The sequence below is a fragment of the Eurytemora carolleeae genome, unplaced genomic scaffold, assembly GCF_000591075.1.
Source record: "Eurytemora carolleeae unplaced genomic scaffold, Eaff_2.0 scaffold1823, whole genome shotgun sequence".
Classification (NCBI taxonomy): domain Eukaryota; kingdom Metazoa; phylum Arthropoda; class Copepoda; order Calanoida; family Temoridae; genus Eurytemora; species Eurytemora carolleeae.
The window spans coordinates 25,356-46,875 of NW_019397709.1; the positions used below are offsets into that span (position 1 = coordinate 25,356).

The 21,520-nt window shown below is 35.7% G+C and overlaps 2 long non-coding RNA genes and 3 other non-coding genes across 5 annotated transcripts; 2 read left to right on the top strand and 3 right to left on the bottom strand.

Moving 5' to 3' along the window:
- The first annotated feature begins 5,138 nt into the window (after nt 1–5,138).
- Nucleotides 5,139–10,684, top strand: LOC111715590 (uncharacterized). Its single transcript, XR_002768258.1, has 5 exons — nt 5,139–5,280; nt 6,503–6,544; nt 8,026–8,067; nt 9,618–9,693; nt 10,195–10,684. It is a non-coding gene; the product is annotated as an uncharacterized LOC111715590 (long non-coding RNA).
- Trnar-ucg (transfer RNA arginine (anticodon UCG)) lies at nt 6,578–6,650 on the bottom strand. Its single transcript has one exon. It is a non-coding gene; the product is annotated as a tRNA-Arg (tRNA).
- On the bottom strand, nt 8,113–8,185 carry Trnar-ucg (transfer RNA arginine (anticodon UCG)). Its single transcript has one exon. It is a non-coding gene; the product is annotated as a tRNA-Arg (tRNA).
- Trnat-ugu (transfer RNA threonine (anticodon UGU)) lies at nt 8,423–8,494 on the bottom strand. The gene has a single exon. It is a non-coding gene; the product is annotated as a tRNA-Thr (tRNA).
- Nucleotides 10,685–12,862: 2,178 nt separating the features above from the next.
- Nucleotides 12,863–21,514, top strand: LOC111715591 (uncharacterized). The gene is made up of 3 exons (XR_002768259.1): nt 12,863–12,916; nt 19,509–19,705; nt 21,244–21,514. It is a non-coding gene; the product is annotated as an uncharacterized LOC111715591 (long non-coding RNA).
- The last annotated feature ends 6 nt before the right edge of the window (nt 21,515–21,520 follow it).

Consider the following 21,520-nt stretch of genomic DNA (forward strand, 5'->3'; position numbering starts at 1 on the left):
CATGGAGGAGTTCCTGTTTATTCCCGGAACTTAAATTAAGTCCTTCAATTTAAAATTTATACTGTGGATATTAAGTTAAGTCGATGCCTAATCCAAAATTAAGGAATTCAGTTAATTGCACAAATTTGAATTTTCTAATCCGTATATCTTTGCAACCTGATGGAAAAGACCTTCGAAATATCAGTCTATCTATTAGTTTGCTCAGATATATGGATTTCAAACAAGAATTTGTGAAAAGAAAAGCGATCTTCAGGATCCTTTTGTTGCGTGATATCCAATGATATCTTATAAATTATATAGATAAATCAATCTAAATATTGTTCACTGTTTCTAGGTTTCATGGCTAAAAAACAAACAAACTTTATANCTTGCTACACCTGTCTTGCTAAACCTGTCTTGCCACATTTTTAATATTTTAGAGTTCCTCATAATACAGATTTATTTTCGTCATACAATTTTTTGTTCGATGATTGGTTTCTGTGTAAAGGAATAAACACTTGCCTCAAACTCCAATTTTCTATTCCTGAAAATATTTTCCAACCATAGGTTTACACCATCAGGTTTTAAAGATGTAAATGTAACTGTATGTCAGTGTGTGTGAATATATCTGAGTTATATTTTATTTTTATTCTAAGTTCTAGGGAAATCTTAAGTAAAATCTCTCCTTCATGTTATCTATATTATTATATTGTCTCTGAGACTTTGATAAAAGCATTCATTGAATCTAGTTCTCCATTTTTATTGCTCAACTTCTCTGGTTCCATTTCATGCTTCACATGTTTTATAGATATCAAACAAAGGGAATTATTTCTTCAATCTTTTCATCTTCATCCCACAACAGTGAATTTCATCATATATGCTTTATATCTAACAATTATATTGTGAATTTCATCATCTATGCTTTATATCTACCAGTTATATAGTGAATTTCATCCACCATGCTTTATATCTACCAATTATATTGTGAATTTCATCATCTTTGCTTTATATCTACCAGTTATATAGTGAATTTCATCAACCATGCTTTATATCTACCATTTTTATTGTGAATTTCATCATCTATGCTTTATGTCTACCAATTATAAAGTGGATCGTATCAACCATGCTGTATATATACTAATTATATGGTGGATTGTATCAACCATGCTTTATATCTACCAATTATATAGTGGACTGTATTAACCATGCTTTATCTACCAATTATATAGTGGACTGTATTAACCATGTTTTATATCTACAAATTATATAGTGGACTGTATTAACCATGCATATCTACCAATTATATAGTGGACTGTATTAACCATGCTTTATATCTACCAATTATATAGCGGACTGTATTAACCATGTTTTATATCTACAAATTATATAGTGGACTGTATTAACCATGCTTTATATCTACCAATTATATAGTGGACTGTATTAACCATGCTTTATATCTACCGATTATATAGTGGATTGTATCAACCATGCTGTATATCTACCAATTATATAGTGGACTGTTTTAACCATGCTTTATATCTTCCAATTTTATAGTCGATTGTATCAACCATGCTGTATATCTACCAATTATATAGTGGACTGTATTAACCATGCTGTATATCTACCAATTATATAGTTGACTGTATCAACCATGCTGTATATCTACCAATTATATAGTGGACTGTATTAACCATGATGTATATCTACCAATTTTATAGTGGAGTGTATTAACCATGCTTTATATCTGCCAATTATATAGTGGACTGTATCAACCATGCTGTATATCTACCTATTATATAGCGGACTGTATTAACCATGCTGTATATCTACCAATTATATCGTGGACTGCATTAACCATGCTGTATATCTACCAATTATATAGTGGACTGTATTAACCATACTGTATATCTACCAATTATATAGCGGACTGTATTAACCATGCTGTATATCTACCAATTATATAGTGGACTGTATTAACCATGTTTGTTTAACGTCTATGTTAGTTTAGGTTTTAATTAATCCTTGAAGGTTTCAGTTAATTTCCCTAATTAAAGGATTAAACCTTCTTTGTTTTCTATCGTAAAATTGATTATTTTTCCTTTTTGCATTATAAAACAAGAATAGGGTTAAACAACATGAAATAATTGATGAAGTTTCCAAAAGTTCTCTGCTCGATTTGATCCGGCTACCGATCCAGAATTTTATATTGTTTAAAACTTTTATTTTTGAATAGTTTATCTTCGAATATTCGCAAATGCAAATCCCAAGGCTTACAAATATTTAACCAAAGCATTTCAAATTTAGAAAAGTAAATCTTCTATTGTAAAAATGAAATTAAAGTGTTTGCTAAGGAGTTTTTTATTTATTTTTTGAACTCGTTGCATGGCAACATCTTTAGATTGAAAACTATATCTATATATTTTAATCAACTGTGAAAGATGCATAGACCCGAAAGACGGTGAAGTATACCTGGTCAGGTTGAAGTCAGGAGAAATTCTGATGGAGGACCATAGCGATTCTAACGTGCAAATCGATTGTCGGAGCTGGGTATAGGGGCGAAAGACTAATCGAACCATCTAGTAGCTGGTTCCTGTTGATGTTTCCCTCAGGATAGCTAAAGACATTTCTTAACTTAGAAGGGGTTTCTTTATAGTCAATGTTTGCACTCGGTTTTTAGAACAATTAAACTTTTTACTTTTCTTCCAGGCAGTTTAGGCAAATCGGTCCAGGGGTTCCTAAGTTATGCGCGGACATCAAAACAAACAGAGATTACTACTTTATATATCACCCTCGACTAAGCTTTCGGTGTTTTCTGCAGTGATTTGCACTGATTTGCAGTANTTACCCTGATGTTACCTTTAAATCCTGATCTGTGAAGAAGAAATCTGTCACAAGCTCATTCTCTTCGTTAATCTCTTTTTTCTCCTCTGTCACTGCAATCTAAAGTATCTTTGTTAGTCTCTTTTTTCTCTACTGCCACTGCAATTTAAAGTATCTTTGTTAGTCTCTCTGTTCTCTTCTGCCACTGCAAACTAAAGTATCTTTGTTAGTCTCTGTTCTCTACTGCCACTGCAATCTAAAGTATCTTTGTTAGTCTCTCTGTTCTCTTGCCACTGCAATCTAAAGTATCTTTGTTAGTATCTTTTTCTCTTCTGTCAATGCAATCTAAAGTATCTTTGTTATCTTCTGCCCCTGCAATCTAAAGTATCTTTGTTAGTCTCTCTGTTCTCTTCTGCCACTGCAATCTAAAGTATCTTTGTTAGTCTCTCTGTTCTCTTCTGCCACTGCAATCTAAAGTATCTTTGTTAGTCTCTCTGTTGCAATCTAAAGTATCTTTGTTAGTCTCTGTTCTCTTCTGCCACTGCAATCTAAAGTATCTTTTAGTCTCTTTTTTCTCTTCTGCCACTGCAATCTAAATTAATTAGTGATGGCACTGTTTTACCCGCCGTTTTAATGATATATGATTGTTGGCTTTCAGAGGGCTCTGTGGGTGAATGTAATGTTGAAGAAGATTTAAGTGATCATTAGATCACCATTGTATATTTAAACTGTAAATATAGGTTTGTGAAACATGCTTCATTTTTCCACTTAATCTTGGACTTTAACTTACAGTCCCTTTTCAAGTCTTTAATATATTATTATTCTTACGTACATTTCTAGTTCTCCGACGTTTAGAGTTGCTCTTTCGGCGGCTGGAAGACGATTTCATGGACGCCGACGATTTGAAGCTACCAGAAGAGATGATGGATCCAGGTTTAGACATTTCAATTCTGAATAATATTTTTGCTAAGAATAATATGGATAACTTAATTATATACGAACTACCTTAAGCGGTGCTCTCTGTGAAAAATATTATAAAGAAGTTATGGAATATCCAAATATGTATGACAGCCTGATTAAAAATTCAGGGGATGAGGGGTCAAACTTGCAATCCCGCCATTTCCAATCAGCCTCGTCTGTTGGGAATAGGTAGTGTACTGTCTCTGGACGGTAATGTAAACACAAGACGGATGTCGAAGCCTGACATGGGATCATCTTTCACAAAAAAAAATCAATGAAATATTCTGTTCATAGGAAACTATTATGTAAATTATCAAAATTATCAAAATCTAATACTCTTAACCTCCTCCGATACTAAACGAACAATTCTTGTTTACAAATTCCGCCCAGAGAGATCTGGTTTCAATATGTACGCAGAGTATCCGCAACTGCAATTAATTTTTCTTGCATTTTAACCTTGAGTTGAACAAAGTTTTGGTCAATGAACTATAATACCAACTTTTAAACTATTTGAAATGTTTTCTTTATCTTCAATTTTAAATAGGTTTAAATGAGACTTCCAGAAAGATAAGAATTGAGAAAGGTTCAACTCTAGTTACAGTTGAGAAAGATATCTCACTAGAAGGACTAGTGGAGGCAACAACTTCCCTCAGCGTAAGAAGTGGGCTAAGCTATAGAGACCAAACAATGTTTTTTGCAGCAATAGTAAATTATCTTGATATCCCTCTCAAACAAGTTGGTCTAAACAGAGAGACTGTGAGAAGAAAGCGACTTGAAATTGTTCAAAGAGAAGGCGTGGGTATTAGGTCTGACTATATGAAAGAAATGGCCGGTAAACATTTAGTTCTACAGTGAGAAAAGTCAAGGTTTTTCAAAAACTGTTTCCACCTAAGAGAATAAAGTTAGAACCATAAATTTTTTTGGATTTCACCACTAAGGTTAGACATAACACATAGAACCTATCCACCTTTTGATTTTTTGATTTTTGATTTTTTGGTGATCTTCCTGTGTCACCCTAATATATATATATATGTGTGTTCATGAGGATGTCTATCTGTTTGTTATAAATACAGGGTGTTTCTGAAAAAAGTGTGTTTTAACCTTTTTAGCTTAATAAACATCGTTGTGTCAATAGAATATTGAAAATGTGCAATTTTTTCTATTCTGTCATTTAAAACGTAAAAATTAAATTATACTTTGAAGATCTTTGGAACATTTTCTAACATTAGGACTACTTTTGAGGGTTATATCGGCATTTTAGAGAAAAAAATTTAATAAATTTAAATTTTATTTATAAAGCATAAACACTTTTTTCAGAGACACTCTGTAGTCTGTACATGTATACTCCTTTATGTTTTTTTATGTTTTGTCTTAGGATCAGTGTGACGAATCCTCTCTAACTAGCCTCGACTTTACCATGAAACCTTGAGAATACTAAAAACGTCTGCCGGCCGATGCATCTATTAACTTAACAGACCTCAAATCCGTCTGTCGGCCGATACTTTCAGAATAATGAAATAGGTAAAAAGGGTTTTAAATTTTGGTTTGCTTTTATCATCATTTAATTTCTCTTAAAATATGGGACAGAAATCAGATTTTCAGTAAATGCTTTTATCATTTTTTCTTAACAGACCCTTTAAGGCACATTAAGAACCTGGTAGTTTTCACATTTTTGAAATGTTTAATCTTACGTGCTCGATCCATTATGAAGTGTTTGCTTCTGTTAATTTGTTGTCACAAACTCGGCACTAAAACTAAATATTTGGAGAGAGGTTAATCCGTTCATATCTATCACCTGGTTGTATCTATCTATCACTAGGCCTTTCTGTTAAACAGGGATCAGTATCTATCTATCTTCATTGTGTAGTGTATCTATCTATCACCCTCTATGCATTGCCTCTCTCCAGTCCGAATGCATATTATGTCAAAATTGTGATAAACTTTTATTTAAAATTTAGCTTCATTTTATTTCATGCTGGTTTCAGGCGGATGCAAAATTTTAATATCTAACCGACATTTTTCACGATAATATAAAATAAAAATGGGAAAAAAAGAACCAGGCACATGGTCGACTTGTACAGCGGTCGGCCATTCCCTTCCGAGTAGGTCAGCGTAGGCTGCGACCCGTCTTGAAACACTGACCAAGGAGTATAACATGTATACGAGTCATTGGGTTGACTAAACCCGAAGGCGAAGTGAAAGCGAAGGACCGCTTGCGGATTAAGTACTTCGTACTTTTTATTTGACTATTTAAGAATTAAACCCGTCCAATGTCTTAACAAAGATAGTATAATATAGTCATTTCTCACTTGAACTTTATTCTTATTTTCTAGAGATATGTCATTTCAGATTTAAACTTCACATTTTATAAAAAAAAGAATTATACAAAACATAATGTTTCATGCCTCATGACAATTCCCAATAGTTAAAATTCTTAAAAATCTACATATGCATTTAAAGTTTTATTCTCGAGATTAAATCGTGGATAGTTGGACCTCCCTAAAAGCATGATTTGATTGATTTTGTTTGTATGTCCGATCATAACTCATAAACCTCTCTTAACCCATTTGTCTAAAGTTTTGATTGAAGAGCTCGGTAGAATCAAGAACATGTTCTTAGCTTGGTTTAAAAGGTCTTAAATGAATAGGATGACTCTTATAAAGAATACTTAGTTCCTGGCAGAGCTGGGTTCCCAAACTAGTCGTAAATAGTTTAAACATATTTTATCATTAATATATTTCAGCCCACTGAGTGAGCACGCACCAAAACTCTTCAGAACTCTAAGGTAGGCCAATTCAAAAGTTAAAAAGAAGTTAGTCGAGCGTGACAGGACTCGAACCTGCAATCCCCAGATCCGAAGTCTGGTGCCTTATCCATTAGGCCACACACCCTGTACTGATAAGAGCGCCCTGTAGGGTATAAATACCGCCATTAGATGTTGCAAACTTGGTTGCAAGAATTTCTCCTGGGTTCCCCCCTTAATCTTAAAACTTCTTTGCAAACACTTCTCCGTCGTGATATTTTCTTCAAACCCTCTCCTTGTAACTAATCATCGTTCTATTTTATTTAACTGTTTCCCCTTATTCCTAAATTTCAGTTTAACCCATACAAATGTTAAAATCTTTAAAAATGTCAAATCTGTCCGAATATCTAAACTATTTTTTTTATAAGATATTGTTTTTCCTTCTCTATTAAACCCTTCTTATATTTCTCTTTAAAATCTGTCCCATCCTCAATCTTTAAATCCGTCCCATCCTTATCTTCTGCATCCGCCCCATCCTTTTCCTTACGTCCCATCCTTATCTTTTAAATCCATCCCATTCTTTTCTTTTAAATTCTTCCCATCCTTATCTTTTAAATTCATCCCATCCTTATCTTTTAAATCCGTCCCATCCTTATCTTTTAAATCCCCCCCATCCTCATCTTTTAAATCCGTCCCATCCTCATCTTTTAAATTCATCCCATCCTTATCTTTTAAATCCGTCCCATCCTTAGTTTTTTAAATCCATCCCATCCTTATCCTTTCAATCTGTCTCATCCTTATTTTTTAAATCCGTCTCATCCTTATCTTTTAACTTCGTCCCATCTTTATCTTTTACATACGCCCCATCCTTATCTTTTACATACGCCCCATTCTTATCCCAACCTTATCTTTTAACCCCGTCCCATCCTTATCTTTTAAATCCATCCCATCCTTATCTTTTAAATCCGTCCCATCCTCATCTTTTAAATCCGTCCCATCCTCATCTTTTAAATTCATCCCATCCTTATCTTTTAAATCCGTCCCATCCTTAGTTTTTTAAATCCATCCCATCCTTATCCTTTAAATCCGTCTCATCCTTATCTTTTAAATCCGTCTCATCCTTATCTTTTAAATCCGCCCCATCCTTATCTTTTACATACGCCCCATTCTTATCCCAACCTTATCTTTTAAACCCGCCCCATCCATATCTTTAAATGCGTCCCATCCTTATCTTTTAAACCCGTCCCATCCTATTGTTTAAACCCGTCTCATCCTTATTTTTTAAACCCGTCCCATCCTAATGTTTTAAATGCATCCCATTCTTATACTTTTAATCTATCCCATCCTTGTCTTTTTGGTTTTAAACTGCGCTCATGAAATGTGTCTTCTTTGATTCTTTATTTGATGGTGATGCTTGATAGATTTTCTGTCAGTTTAACAACAGATGCAAGGCGGAGGATTAGATTACAGTATTAAAGCAACAATATAACATTGATTAGAACAATTTTTTTTGTATATTTTAGACTGCTGGTTTAGTGATAATACTTATCCGATTTTACTGAAAGGTATTAAATTTCCTAACAATTAACCGAAAAACATCAAAATTTGAACGAGCGTGACAGGACTCGAACCTGCAATCCCCAGATCCGAAGTCTGGTGCCTTATCCATTAGGCCACACGCCCTATTTCGTAAAATGGAACTCTTTATTTTATAAACTCTGTCAGTAGTTATTGCAGTCTTTGTCGCAATATCTACCTAAATGGTCATTTTCTCGGAAATTTTTACCGCCTTTTGAGGCAATAATGGTCTTAGGGAACCCTTGGTAAAGTAAAAATCCATTGACTTCACTGTAAAGTTGTTGGAAATGAACATCATCTGTCCAATTTTTGCCATCTGAACATTATTTTATTTATAAAAAATGCCTTCAGAGAGGATTGAACTCCCGGCCTCTGGTTTACAAGACCAGCGCTCTGCCACTGAGCTATGAAGGCGTATATACAATTTGGCAACAAAACGTTATTATACCAACATGTTATTATTGCAACATGCATGAATTACATTACTTGCAGAAGTATTCCTAGTTATGCAACAGGTGTTGCAGGGGTGTTTGGTACTTTCCCAAATGTGCAATTTCTTCAGCGGCAATTTCTTAAATGTACATTTTTCCAAATGACAACTTCCCAAGTGGCAACTTTCCATGAAGAAAAAACGGCATTTACCCCCCATGATGGAAGTATTAAATGCAAAATGAACATTTATGTTTCACATTTTAAAAAAAATAATGCAATTTTTTTTTTAGAAAATACGCAACTTAAAAACGTATTACTCCGGAAAATTTAAACAGTGTTTAAACATAACTTTGAATTGTCGTAGGAGGCTGATTTTTTGCATGCAAACTCTTAAATATGTTTATTACATGCATTTTTTGGTTTTGTAGGAATCTGAGCAAAAGTGCGCGCGCGCACTTTTTGTGAAAAAATGTTACTTTTTTGACAATAAATCATTGTTAACTTCATTAATTGCACTTGAACATTTTTCCTGACACTCTTGAAACAAATATGCGCTAAAATAAATTCACCTCCAAAGGCTTAAATGTCCGCGTACGCGCACAATAAAAGAAAATATCTTTGAATACTTATGGCCTAAGTTAGAATAACAGTTGCATGAGATACATTAATATATAGCAAAATATATCATATATTTCATTGAAAAAGTGCCACTTGGGAAATTGTCAATTGGGAAAATGTCCATTTGGGAAGTTGCTGCTTGGAAAATTGCACATTTGGGAAGTTGCCACTTGGGAAAATACCCTTGGTAAGTTGCTGCTTGGGAAAATGCCTTTAGGAAAATTTGTTTTGGCGTGCAAATAAGAAATGAAGTTTTGTTTAAATTTTAACATAATACTTCAAAATTGACACTGGAAATACAACTAAACAAGTCTTGTTCTTGAAGACTAGACTCATCGAAATGTTTTGTCAAAATAATCATGGTGTTTTAAAAACCCATTTTTAATAAAACTTTTTGATTTTTATGGTAACTTGATGTAGGAAAATTTACCAAAAATAGTATGATAACTTTTGAGAGATTGTGTTACTAATTATGGCACTTTTTTAGGATTGAATTCTTGGTTGAGGAATGTAAAGCGTGAATGAGTCTAGAAGACAGACTAACTCAGCTCAGCTTTATCAGCGTAAGGATGCTTTCTAGAATTTGAAATTACACGGTGTAAAGGAGACATTTTTAGATATTCTTAGCTTCTTAGTGTTCAAGACTGCCTTACACTGTGGACGTAGAATTTTCATTCTTTTACACTCAGCTCGTGTAAAGAATGAAAATTATTACACGATCAGAGCGTTAAAGAATGCATTCTTACACTCTCCGAGCATTAAAGAATCAAAATTATTATACTAGTTAAAGAATATTCATTCTTATAATTCATTCATACACGCTCCTTCTATTGATCTTTTCAACTTAGATCAATATTGCATTATTTTAAAGCAAAGTATCAATTCACATTGGAAAAAAACATCAAGATTATTTCATTATTACATTTTTCCCCTCGATAAGATTATTTATTATATTATATTTAAATCCCTCCTAAGATTTTCACTTTAGATCTTCCGTTCTTCTTTGATAATATTTGTTAAGGTTTCTCAATACATTTTTATTTATACATAAATACATGTTTCAGGGGTTCATTATTGTGGAGTAAAGACCTAGAGGGAGCCAGAGGGAGCTGTAAGTCAGAGCGTGCTCCAGGGTTCTGTGGTGGTACCCTTCCTTACTTGAGGTTCAAGCTTAACACCTGGCTTAAATCCTGAATTCTTGTTAAGAGTGAGCACCAGTTAAATTATCAATACTGGGACTGTATCCTGGTCCGTCCTTCTTTTAGATTTGACATGGAAAGTGGCGTAGGTTCAAGGAGGATTAAAATGGCGGAATTTGTAATGTTTCTCAGAGATGATTGCAAGATCATAATGGGTGATCATTCTCCCTTGGAATATGTTAAACCAGGAGATGGGTGAGGTGTAGAGAAAGAATAGCTGCAGGGAGAATAGGAGAAATATAAATAATTATCTGCTCTTCCAGAGACCGCTAAGAACACTACAGTTAGGAGATTAAATTGGAGTCTAGATCAATCCTACAGTGCTGGGGATCAGAGACCCAAGATTTAGAAGTAAACCAGGTATTTATTTTTGAAATCTGCATGTTCTTAACTTGTAATAATGTAATTTGCTTAAACCCTCAATTTAAATCTGCCCAATGATTATTTTAAAACTTTAATTTTCATTTATTTAAAGGGCATATACATGGGGGGGGGGCAAGAGGGGGAGTGCCCCCAAGATCTGTATAGCCCCTAGAACTCAGAGCAATTTTTTTCTGCTAGTGTTGTTTGAAGAAGAGATTAAGTAGTAATTGCAAGGTAATTGGACTGTATGTGTACTGGTTCCCTTTACAGTTTCTTGTACGTTTTACTTATGTCTGAAATCCAAGAAGCCAAATGTTTTGAATTTGCAGTTAAAATTTCTCCCCCCACCCCCCAGATTTATTTCCGTATACGCCCTATTTAAGCCTGTTTTAAGATCTATCTTTCACTTTAATTTCGAACTTTTTTTAAAAATCCATCCTGAGCTGAAAACTTTAATGATGGATATCGAGATCAATTGTTGATCCTCTCCTTCTGCTAATCTGAAGATTAATTTCTACAGATTTGATATTCAATCTTTAACTTTTGAAAAATTGGTTTTTAATTTTCCTGCATTTGCGGTGTCATATCAACTGGACTAATGATCGATTGAACGAACACAAGTTTTGGATTAATATTTATTAAGACAAATGCTTAAAAGGACTAAAGTCCTTATATTTGATAAAATATGTTATTTAATAAGTTCATATTAACATAATTTTATTTATATTTGTTTAAATGTTGTGAACATCTGACTTTAGTTCCAAGCAAGATAGCATCGTATCTGTATATGTAATCAAACCTTTCTTTGTAACATATAGTAGAAAATGTGATTTTCAGCAAGAGTGGATTAAAATGAAAATTAAAAGTTTCCACACTGGATATTCAGATTTGTTAATCAGGATTAAGGGTATCAAATTCTTAAGTTATCAGCTCAGAGCTGAAAACTTTAGAATGGTGGATATATCGGGATTAATGCTTGATCCTCTTTTTTGATAATCTCAAGATTAACATAATCTTGCAAGATTATCTTAAAAGTGTATGAAAAACGATAAAATTCAAATTAATATTTAATCATCTGAGAAACTGTAGCAGCCAATCAGAGAAAAGCGGGCAACCAATGAGAGAACAGAAATATTCTCATTGGAGAAAACAATTAACGGATATCCAAGGAGAGAGAAAAAGAGTGACTAAAATGAAAAGTTTCCACAGTGGATATTCGGATGAAGAAGTCAGGATTAAAGTTTTTCCATTCTTAAGTTCCCAGCTGGTTCAGTTTCTCCTTTCAGTCATTCTTGCTTGGTTTTTCTCCGTCGGTGTAGCCTTAATAGAAAATCTTGAAAATGAAAGTCATATGGGTGCTTAAAAATGCCTCCAGAGAGGATTGAACTCTCGGCCTCTGGTTTACAAGACCAGCGCTCTGCCACTGAGCTTAAATTTAAAATGTCTTGCGGAAAGACAATTTTTTGAAATATTGCAATTGTGACATGGATGAAAATTTAGAGATAAGGAAAAAAGTTCATAATTCACATTCGCTCTAAACTATTTTCTCTCTTTGGATCCATCCAAGCCTTCTTTCTTTCTTCAAATCCATCCTGCATTCTTATTTCAAATCTACTCTTACAATTTTATTCAAATTTGTCCAAATGTCCTCTCTTTATATCTGTCCCAACCCTTTTACTAATTTCTTCAAATTTGTCTACAGCCTCTCTTTAAACATATTATACTAGCTGAAGGGCTCAGCGTTGCCCGTGAAAAAAAATTGAAAATAAATGTTTGAATTTTTTTAGCCTATATCACCCCCAGGCCACTCATGAGTGTCCACACAAAATTTCAGCCGATTGGTCCAGCTGTTTGGCCGGCTATAGACAACATATACATATACGAATGTCTTGTTTTATTATATAGAACACAACTTCTTATTTCAAATACATCAGCTTTCAGATTACTCAATACTAATAAATGGTAAAGCAACATTTCTAGTTAAACAGTTAATTGCATTTTCAAATATAAACTGCAAGATTAACATTGACACTCAGATCAAACTAAGATTTAGTATTTTTTATTTTTGCTCAAAAATTTGCAGGATATTTTCTTAGTTTTTTTCCTGCCTCATTATACACATATCTTTGTTAATTAAATTTCTGTATATAATAACATATTTCCTTCTTTTAGGGATTATAATTGAGTTCTCCAAAGAAAATGAGACGGAACTCAATGAAACCAGGTAATTCTAATTGTCAATTCTAATTCTTCTAGCCTAAGCCTTTTTTGTTAAAGATCATAAGTATAAACTCATTATACAAATCATTTGAACTCAATATCCACTGCAGGCACTTTTAATTTGAGGATCAATGCCCAATCTTGTCATTTAAGTTAATCCTGATAAACATGGGATATTGAATTAAAGATTATATTAATCCATAGATGTTCACTAGTTATGAGATCAATGCTTGATCTGGATATCTGGATATTTCGAACTCTGGATGCCAAAAATTTTAGTTTCCTTTTATAAAATCTAATCTACTCCTAAAGGGGATGGTGGAGTTGGCACATTTGATGTAGGGGGGGGGGGACCTGCCTTCATTTTTGGTTCAAATCTTCCAATTTTTTGGCTGCACGCCTAATTAGGGTTCAAAATTCTTAAAATAAAATCACATTGAATTTTAATGACCTCAAATGACCTCTAATGACCCCCACAAATAGAAAATTTTCAACTATGGCTTTATGCATATCAAACGAAAGCTAGGAACCCAGAGAATACAGTAGCAGCAACAAATACAGTGTTTGACCTTCTAATGACCTCTTACGACCTCTAATGACATAAATGACCTCCAAAAATGAAAATGTTTTAACTATGGCTTTATGCATATCAAACAAAAGCTAGGAACCCCAGGAATACAGTTACAGCAACGAATCCAGTGTTTGACCTTCTAATGACCTCTAACGACCTCTGATGACCTAAATGACCTCCAAAAATGAAAATGGTTTCTTGAAACCGAGTCTCAAAACTGATCTCCCAGAAATCTCATCTTGTGGACCAATTCTGGGTAATTTCTCAAGAAAATCAGTTACAGGAAATGATTCTTGAGATATTCCTCAGAAACTCTTAAAAGAAAGTCACCACAGGTGGAGAATCTGGGGAAATTCCTCACTTTAGTTACCTGGGATGTTTTGAAAAACTACTGAGGTTTCAGGACTGAAATATAAAAAATTGGATTTATTAAATTTCTCTTCTCATGTTAATTAATTTCTTCATAAAAACTTTCTTGAATACTGCACTACAAACTCTTTATTTTTAGGGCTCTAAAGTTATTTTATTTGTGTTATTTGAAAAGATATAATTCATTTTAAACAAATTATAAAATTTTAAGGAGAAAAAGTGGCTTGTCTGGGATTACAAGGAAGTTTCTGATTGAGATCATGTCTAGTGGAAGTTAAGTCACCATCCCTGATTTGACTCAGTTCCTGGAGGAGAAGGGTTGATGTTGAAAACAACTATCCATAGTTCATCCTCTGTGGAGCTGAGGTTGGAAATTTCTTGGAGTAGGAGGTTAGGTGGACATGGGTGAGTTTTATCCGGAATCGGGAGGTTGGTTATGAAAGATATTCAAAAAGAGATTGCTTCACTTATTGGAATTCCTGAAGAAGTTAATCTCATGTTGTAGTGGATAACTCTGCAGTAACTTAATCAAAGTTATAGAGTTTAAATCCTTACCCCTGAATTCTAAAGTATCTCTACCTGAGAGGAGAGGAAAGTGCATTCTACCTACGTTGATACAAAGATCTGATCATTTGTCTCTTTGATTAATAGTGAATACCAATGCTCCAGCAGTGTCTTACCACCTTGTTTTGATTGGTGCAAACCATATCCTGGATATTCAGAGTACTGTCCCTGGTGGGTGGCGAGTATCCACCCTTGTGAGGATGGAGTTTCTCAAGGATGATCTGGAAGTAGACCTTAAGGATATAGAGGAAGCAGCGAAGCAATGGAGTAGTTTGAATGAAGAGGGGAGTAAAGATTTTTGGGTGGTCCGCTACATCTTGGAGATTATGAGGAGGATGGGATATTCAAATAGGACTCTTGAAATCCTGGACCTGATATTGGAGGGTTGTGAGACGGTGATCCAGGTATTTGATGGAGTACAGTTACGAAATATCCAGGGGCTCAAGCAGGGTTGCCCTCATCAGTTCCCCTCTTCATCAGCATAGAGCCACTGATCAGGAGTCTAGTAAAGGTGACCACAGGAGTGCAGGTTGGACCAGTTTGGCAAAAGGTGTCAACATGTTCTCAACTAGGCACTTCGATCTGAAGCTAATTGATAAGATATTTTGTAAGTACAAGAGGCTGAGCTGTACTCTGCTCGGTAGGTCCTGGACATAAATGTTGTCAGCTCCTGCCTTTTGTAATGATGGACTGGGCCTTTATCAAGTTTGAAGCTCTGGCTGGTATGATTCTAAACAGATCCAGAAAGTCTGATCTTGGGTTGGGTTCCTGGAAAGATTAATTCGTGTGACCCCTACCCTGGCTCCAAACTGTTCCTTCAATAAAGACATTTGGAATTCACTCTGAATATAAAGATATTGTCAATGCTTCCTGGAAGGCTTGTCTCACTGGTATCAGAAAATATTTGATGTCTTGGGCTAGTTGGACTTTTCCTACCCTGAGACATAGAGTTAAAGTTTTTGAAATACTGCTTTCTATTGTACTTGGCTCAGGTGCTCCCCTTACTCCAGAAAATTTGGGACTGGGATTTAGTATAAGAGCAAGTTGAAAGGCTTGGTGAAGTATAAACTAGAGAAGTTTTAGGTTCATATCAGTTTGGATAAAGTAAAGCATAAGATGGAGGAGTTTGGAGTCATTGTTTCGCTTAGAGTGGGAGTTCTTGATGAATTTCTGAAGTATGGGATGGAACCCTTCTGCTGAGAATGAAGTTAAAGGTTGGGGCTGCCTTACCTGCTTTTATCGAAATTGGTGTCATTTGAGAATCCTTGCAGATTTTCTCTGATCAGACGGATAGAACTTGTTTCAAATGTTTGCAAACTGGTCATATTGCTCTGTTCTGTATGAAGAGTGCTAAGGGTATTGTCAGAAGCAAGCCTATGCCTAAATCTTGGGCATCCAATGCTGCAGCTGAGTATCCCCCATTGGAACAGGTAGAAGGTGATGACCCTAGTCGAGATGCACATGAGGATGGAGCCTGTTCTGTATATGGTCAACATGTTGAGTTGCCTGGAGGAGGAGGAGATGCAGGCCTTGAAGATCCATTAGGAAGAGGAGATAGTATCCATGATAGTGAAACTAATGATCAAGTGGAGGAAGATGGAAGGGATTTTGAAGGGCAAGATTATACTCCCTCTCAAACTTTTCTGACTGGCATGGGTCTTGATGCTGAGGTTCCTGAGGTTCAATATCACCCAGAAGAAATTCTGCGCCTATTCATTTTTCGAAATGTGTAATCTGTAACTATTGATGAAGTCCCTGGACTTTTCCCTAATGGAGCGGAAGAACCACGGCCGGTTCTCCAGGATCAGCTGACTTATTCACTGGACCTGCAGCTTAGTCCAGAGTCTGTGTTAATCAACCTGGGTGAGAAGCATGAAACTAATAAGGTTGCAACCCCTGGGTTTTCAACTGGGGAAACTCCAAGCTTGGGCTCTCAGGTCTTGGTTGTAACAAACAAGACTCCTGGTTCTCCAGCTCAGTTTGTATGTGTAAGCAATATAAGGAGGGTATATCCACACCCTATTATTCAAACGAAGAAAGGAAACATTGACTATCTTCACCATGAATCAAAAATAATGTGCTAAGAACCACACTGAAATGCTTTCCGAAAAATTTCTCCTGTCTACCCAGCAAACCAACCATCCCCACGAACAGAAGTTATACTGCCCACCACCACCCAGACAGATGAAGAATACCCTCATTAGCAAGTTTGCCTACACTGTCAAAACTTATTTCCACCAGATATTGACATCAACCCTATTAGTTATAAATATGGCCTGAAAACTATTTATACCCAAGAGGTACACAACACTATTGCCAGACATTCCCTTAACCCCGTTGTCAACTTTCCTGCCCCTAAGATAAACATCAAGGATGTTCTGGGAGAATCTGGTGGAAGCAGTTGATCCCCAGACGTCAGTCTCTTCCTGGTGGGAGGAGGTAGCTAAGCCTGAGATTAGAATCTTTCTCCAGGAACTGTCAAGGGAGAGATCAAGAGCTAGGAAAGGTACCAAGCTTTACCTATTCCATAGACTAGATAAGGCTTTGGGGGACCAGGACTGGGAGTCTGTATTCTACATCAGGACAAGACTGAAAGCCATGTTCCAGGAGGAACTCCAGGGATTCCTTATCAGATCTCGGACTAAGGAGTTTGCTAAGGAGGAGTGAGGCTCTCTATATCATGTTAATAGAGAGGTCAAGCAGGGTAGGGTCTCCAACCTCTCCTCCCTTATGATCAATGGGGTTGAGGAGAGAGATAGTGGCAGGATAGAGTAGAAGGTTCTGGGGTTCTATGGCCCATTGTTCAATGGGAATCATAGGACTGTTGAAGGAGAACCAGATCCTGTTGATACTGGAGTACCTTTCAGCCCTTCAGATGAGTTCATTAGGGAGTTTATGGAGGGTTTGGGAGTGCTCCCAGAGGAGGAAAGGCATGCTCTTGAGCAACCTTTGAGTATGGAGGACTTGGAGAAGCCCTTGGAGTCATGTGCCTCACATAGGTCTCCTGGTCTGGATGGACTCCCATATGAGTTCTACCAGAGAACCAGGATCATCATTGGTCCAACTCTTGTGCAATTGTTTCAGGATCAGCTTGATTCTGGAGAATTAATCAAGTCTAATAGAGAAGGAGTGACCAGGTTGATAAGTAAGGTGACTGGGGTACCAACCATTACCCAAGTCAGGCCTATCACCCTGCTTTGCCGTGACTCTAAGATCCTCTCTAAGGTTATTGCCTCTAGGCTAAATAAAGTGCTTCCTAAAGTACTAACTAGTAATCAGTTATGTACAAACTCCCCAAAATCAATTCTTGGTGGAGCTGTAAACACTCTGTCTACTATGGACTATATTAATCAAAGAGGTCTTTCAGCATATCTAGTGAGCTTTGACATTTTTAAAGCCTATGATAAAACCTCAGTAGACTTTATATGCAAAGTATTAGTCAAAATGAAATTTCCTCAATGTTTCATTGGCAAGATAAAAACTATGCATTGTAATATTAATACTTTGGTTCTCTGACCATGAAACTTCCTGTTTCAATCATCCTTTATGCCTTTTTACCTTGTAAACCAGGAACCTCTCCTGGTCCAAATAGGTAAAGGGGTAACAGGAGTCTCCCTTGCTGGATTCAGGCAGAAGGATGAGGATTATGTTGATGATATTTCTGCTATCTACAGATGCTAAAGACCTCCTATACCTGGATCAGGTACAGTCTTGAACAGGTCCAATAAATCCAAGATTATGGGCCTGGGTAACTGGGTTGGCAGAGATGTTTGGCCTTTACCCTGGCTCAGAACTGAGGAAACTCTAAAAAGATTTTGGGGGTTCAGCTCAAGCCCACAGTAAGGGCCACTGTTAAAGCTTCTTGGGAAAATTGTCTGCAGGGGTTTAAAAAGTGTTTGTTATCTTGGAGTAGCAGAATGCTCCCAACCTTGCAACATAGGGATTTTGTTATCTCAACTTTTGCAATGTCCAAGCTTTGGTATTCAGCCGAATTCTTCCCTTACCGAGGGAAACTCTTGACAAGTAAAATAGACTCACAAGGAAGTTTCTCTGGTTAGGAAGGTTGGAACACCTTCCTTATGATTAGCTCCATGTTTCTGTTAAGGAAGGTGGACTTGGAGTCCCAAACATACAAGCCAAATGTGATGCACTTTTCTTGAAACAAACCTGTAGAATGTTGCATGGTGAAACCTCCTGCCGAAAACATTATCCTACTGGTTAGATTTGCAACTAAGAAACTACTTTCCTGATCTTGCCAGAGGTCTTAATGCTGATCTAACTCCCACCTATTTTAAACACTCTTTGAGCTTACTAAAGGAGGGGTTCTCCTTGGAAATATTGAGTCCTGGAGATTTAGGTTTGGTTAAAGTAAAGTCTTTGTACTGCAACTTTTTATCCACACCTCCTCCAAGGATTATCTCCAGGTTTCCAGCTCTGCCTTGGCCTCTAATCTTTGGTAGGATGAATTCTCCTGTTCTGTCTCCTGCATCTAAGGACTTAATGTTTATTATAATAAATAACATTTATCCAATCAAACAGAGACTAAATAGGTTGAAACAGCATCCAACAGGAAACTGTGCCTTGTGTAGGGTTCAGGAGGACAATATACACCTGTTTTTAGATTGTTACCATTCCAGACCTGTCTGGCATTATGTCAGAAACCTGATAATTAGTATTAAACCTGAGATAAGAACTATACCCTGTGAGCATTTTCTCAGGCTGTCCTTTCCCTGGACCAGACATTCCCTTAACCCAGTGCTCAACTTTCCTGCCCCTAAAATAAACATCTAGGAGTTGCCATACCATCCTAGCTCAACTCTGCTCTGGTTACTCTTCACATCTAAAAAGCTACCTACACTGTATAAACCCCACTGTATATAACTCAGACAGCTATCCAGACTGTGGACAGAGGGTGGCTCTGTTTACAGCCCACATTTTTGACTTTGTGGCTGTCCATCTCGACTCCAGACTGGTTGAGAACAAGATGCAGAATAGGAAGGGCTACAACAATAACAACAAGAAAGGAAACCAACAGAGTCTGTTAGAATTGAATATTGGTGGCTAGGCAGAAGTATATAATGCTGTGATTAAGGTGGAGGTAAAGAGCTCTGTATAATGGTCACCATCAGAGGGTGTGAGATCAACTGGTAAATACTGGAGTGGATTTTGAACCTGCAATGGAGTATCTGGATGAGTTCTTGGCTGATCTACCACAAATGTCACATGATGAATCTAACAATGTTGGGGATAAGGTGGCAGAGAATAGAAGTGATATTAGATTTTAGGAAGGTAAAAATATTTTACTTGGGCACATACATAAACCATTACTTTGTCTGATATAAATTAAAAGATCCAAAAAAAATTCATAGCACTCCAAAGTATATGTTTTTAAGTTCACTAGTTTTAGATACGTTCAGAAAGGCAATGTTTAATTTAGAACAGATTTTTCCTTTAGCATGAAAATGTTAAAATTTGGCGCAGTGAATATTTTTCATTTGAAAATAGGAGCGCAATAAGATAGAGCCATTTAGTCCTACAATTTTTTTTAAAGACTAGATTTTAAAAAATTTGCTTGCCGCCCCACACTTTCACTCAAAATTTATATTTTTTTTTTTTAAATCCAAACCTTGCTTACACATTTCCTGTGCTTTCCACTCCCCGAAGCTGTTCATTGTTTGGACATACAATTGACCAAATTCACTTTTTAAAAAATCAAGGTGGGGGGGGGGGAATTATTTCAATTATTTCAAGTCAAAACACATGAACTTTTTCATTAGAACATATTAATATGCAGTCGAGAATATTTTAATTTGCAGTTGTCTGAGTAATATTCTCAATCACCAAAAAATTTTGAGCAACATTCTTTTTATTAAATCCTAGAAATTTTTAGTTTAAAATTAAACTTAACTGTAGTTAAAGGCTTAATTAAGCTTAATCTATTTTTGCGATATTTTGAATTTGAATGGCTAGGTTCTAGTACCTAACATTAAAGCCCTAAGTAAACTATATGACTGGCTAAATAATGCCTGTAGCAAGATCATATAAAATCACTAAGGTTTTTCCTTGTTGTTAGTGAGGTTAGGAAGAGGGATTGATTTCACAAGCACAAAAAACTTTCGAGTCCAACTTGTCTAGTCAATAACAACTAAAATTAAGAGCATCATACATACTGAAGGTTACAACATTTCCAAGCTTAACCCTATCCGACTTACGTCTGGTTTACCCAAAATAGACTAGGGGGTTGACTCGTATTTTCTTATCGTAATAAAAATCTATAATATTTGTAAAGCCCTTGGGCTCTACTTCAATAATCTGAAAAAATCGCAAATTTGCAAAAATCTTACTTTTTATTGCAAAATCTAGTCATTCAATAAAAAATGTGCAAAACTAAAACGCTAAATGCGTCAAATTATTCAAGAAAAACTGGAAATGTACAAATTCTCTTGAAAGGTGCGTTTAAAAAATTGTGCAAACCCATCGCCTTGTGTTAGGTAGAAAAGCCATACAATGGTTGCATTTTAAATGGTACACAAACAGTTAACTAAAATTATAACTAGAAAGTGTCTTAAAAACATAAAATTGGTTGATGCACCTTGTTTCTACTTTTTTATCATTGGAGTTAATATCTGTCTTAGTTACAGTAAGTATGATGTCGTCGTTTTTTTCATTAGAAATAAGTTAATTCCCTCTGTTGTTTATTTTGCATAAATCTGCATCTCATTTTACAAAGAAATCAAGATTGAAAATATTCCATTTATAAATTGAAAGAAAGCTTCATTTTTTTATATCATTGTTAACTGGCAATTCAAGATGTTTAATTTATTTAGGATGAGTTGAGAAAAGTTGAGATGCCAAACGTTTACCCTGATTCTCAAGTGCAGAGTTGAAGGTGAATAGTTGAGCTCCATCTTTAAACTCGCAAGTTTCAAGATCTGCCCGCGTGGCCCAATGAAAAAGCCCTACCTTTTTGTCGTCTTCCTGAATTTCAAAGGTTCAGGTACTCTGTCCTCCCTTCCCATAAGCCTGTATGTGACTATTTCTGGCTAACTAAGAAGGGTAATCCTACTCTGCAACCTGTAAGGTCCTCCTGTAATCTATACTGAC